This window comes from Dendrobates tinctorius, unplaced genomic scaffold (genome assembly GCF_039654945.1).
Source record: "Dendrobates tinctorius isolate UK_male_01 unplaced genomic scaffold, ASM3965494v1 ptg000060l, whole genome shotgun sequence".
In the NCBI taxonomy this organism is placed as follows: domain Eukaryota; kingdom Metazoa; phylum Chordata; class Amphibia; order Anura; family Dendrobatidae; genus Dendrobates; species Dendrobates tinctorius.
In genome coordinates, this window is record NW_027361728.1 from 55,300,495 (window position 1) to 55,303,686 (window position 3,192).

Here is a 3,192-nt window from a genome sequence, read left to right on the forward strand (position 1 = left end):
GACTGTCGTTGAGAAGACTTTACTTTCATGTTATTAGTGTGCCGGGGTTACTCCTATACTTTACCCTGGGTAGAACTGACACCCTAGTAGGCCGCATAACTATGATACTTTTTCAAAAACTTGTTTGATCACAATTTTTAATAAAGATTATTTTATGTCACATTGCAGTCGAAGATGTGATGCGACACCATTCTATCATATAGACCCCTCAAAGAGACTTCAAATGTGATGTGGTCCCTAAAAAAAAATGGTGTTGTAAAAATGAGAAATCGATGGTCAAATATTAACCCTTATATCTTCCTTACAAAAAAAAAAAAATTGGTTCCAAAATTGTGCTGATGTAAAGTAAACATGTGTGAAATGTTACTTATTAAGTATTTTACGTGGCATATCTCTGTGATTTAAGGGCATGGAAATGCAAAGTTGGAAAATTGTGAAATTTTCACTACGTTTCCGTTTTTTTCACAAATAAATGCAAGTCATATCAAATAAATTTTACCACTAACATGAAGTACAATATGTTACGAGAAGACAATGTCAGAATCACCGGGATCCATGGAAGCGTCCCAGAGTTATTACCTCATAAAGAGACAGTGGTCAGAATTGTAAAAATTGGCCTGATCATTAACGTACAAACCACCTTTGGGGACAAAGGGGTTAATTTAGACCTGCAGTCATCATTTAATTTATAGGTTGTGTGTGGTGTTCGGCTTCAATTTTGATGACTTCACATGTTGTAAAATCATATGAAAAGAAGCAATCAATTACTATGGAGGAGGTAATCTCATTGTATTTGTGTCTATCACCTTAAGTGCCTGGGGTGCCATCAAGCAGTGAAAAGAGTGCCGCACAAAAGCCTGGTAAGCTATACGCCTGAGGCTGAAGTTGGGTGTTGCAGCGGCGATATCAGTCTCCATAATCGTCAACTTTCAATTAGTTATTAGGCATATAAACAGACGGGATGAAGCCTGAGGGAAAACATGTCCTAAGTCTGAAGTCTCTCTGGCACAGTAATTGACAGTAGTAATTTCTACAACTTCAAAAACATATTTCACACTATTCTCATTTAGTCATGAAGATGCTGCTGTAGGCGAAGGGTTATCATAAGAAACATCTTGACTCATCCAAAAGAGGAATTTTTCCTGCTCTGGAGACTGTCGCAGAAGAATGATTTCTCTGTATAAGAATATTTGTTCTCTTTCAATGTTGAAAAATTACCTCTATAATTAGTATAGTCAAGCTGTCAGTCTTTAGGTAAACTGCGAAGCAAGTGCAAGCTTGTTACACAAAGAAGTAGTAGCCACAGCGCCACGTCTTCTGTACCACTATGGCAAAAGCAGACACAAAAACCTCAACCTCATAAGACATAGCATCCTCCAAAAATGCTGTAAATTGCAACAAATATTTAGGGTGTGAGTCCATGTTTATCAAATGTCAAACCTTAACTACTTCCAGACCGCCCACAAATGTTAAATGACCGGATGCGTTGCATAATACACTGCAGTTATGTTCTAAAATGTCATTGCATAGTAAAGAACTTCAAGAGATCAAGCAAGGGAGCAGTCTCTGAGACACAGCTGAGTCCCTCATACAGAAAATGGATATGATTTATTACGACACACGCGCTCTACGCTTATTTAAGGGGCAGCACGTGAACTCTGGAAATGTCACCTATAGCTGGGAGGCATCAGGTTTTTAAGGCACCCTCCCCTATGCGTGCACCGATGCCCGTGGCTCCCCCGCAGAGATGGACATGCAATGCAACTTTCCAGACCGCAGTATGTCAATTTATGTAGCTGCGTAAATTACCCATTCACTGTCATTAGATGCGGTAAAACCGCATTATCTTCCTAGTCACATGCGTATTAAGTGCGGGAACGCAGCTTACTATGCATGTGTAGTAATTTAAATAATGGTGAATCTTGTGACACAGCCAGAAGTAAATGACTCAGGAAGTGGAGGAAAGCACAGAGAGAGGTCCCCTCCTTTTTAATAAATAATAATTTTAAAAAAATGGTGTAGGGTCCCCCTATATTTGTTAACCAGCCAGAGTAAAGCAGGCTATTGGGACTGGTATTTCAGACTGGTAAGGATCCAATATCCTTGAACCTTACCAGCCTGATAATACCAATCCGCAGCAGACTACTTACCTTGGATGGTTAGCAAAAGTAGTGGGATCCCCTTCAAAAAAAAATAGCGTTGGGTCCCCTTATTTTTGTTAACCAGCCAAGGAAAAAGCAAACAGCTGCGGCCTGGTATTCTCAGACTGGCGAGGCCCATGAATTTTGGCCCTCACCAGCTGTAATAATTATAATCGATAACTCAGGAGTCTCTGCATGGAACAAGACAACTACAGAACACAGTCTATATATGCCACATGGTGATTCAAACAGGTGCAGGGAAAAACTCAAGTCCATAAACAATCGGTGTAAATATTAAATACAACTTGGCAGAGTCTGTAGGAAACTTAGAGGAAAATGCAGTCAAACGGAGCAATCTGTGACGCACAGTTATATTTGACACAAGTCCTTCTTTAGTACAAACACAGATAAATATACACTGCTCAAAAAAAAAGGGAACACTAAAATACCACATCCTAGATATCTCTGAATGAAATAGTCCAGTTGCAAATTTTTATTCATTGCATAGTGGAATGTGTTCAGAACAATAAAACATAACAATTATCAATTTAAATCAAAATGAATATCCCATGGAGGTCTGGATTTGGAATGATACTCAAAATCAAAGTGGAAAATCAAATTACAGGCTGATCCAACTTCAGTAGAAATGCATCATGACAAGAAAAAGATGCTCAGTATTGTGTGTGGACTCCACGTGCCTGTATGACATCCCTACTTACTGTACAATGCCTGGGCATGCTCCTGATGAGGCGGTGGATGGTATCCTGAGGGATCTCCCAGACCTGAACTAAAGCATCCAACTCCTGGACAGTCTGTGGTGCAACGTGACGTTGGTGGATTGAGACATGATGTCCCAGATGTGCTCAATTGGATTCAGGTCTGGGGAACGGGCGGGCCAGTCCATAGCTTCAATGCCTTCATCTTGCAGGAACTGCTGACACACTCCAGCCACATGAAGTCTGGCACTGTACTACATTAGGAGAAACCCAGGGCCAACCGCACCAGTATATGGTCTCACAAGGGGTCTGAGAATCTCATCTTGGTACCTAAT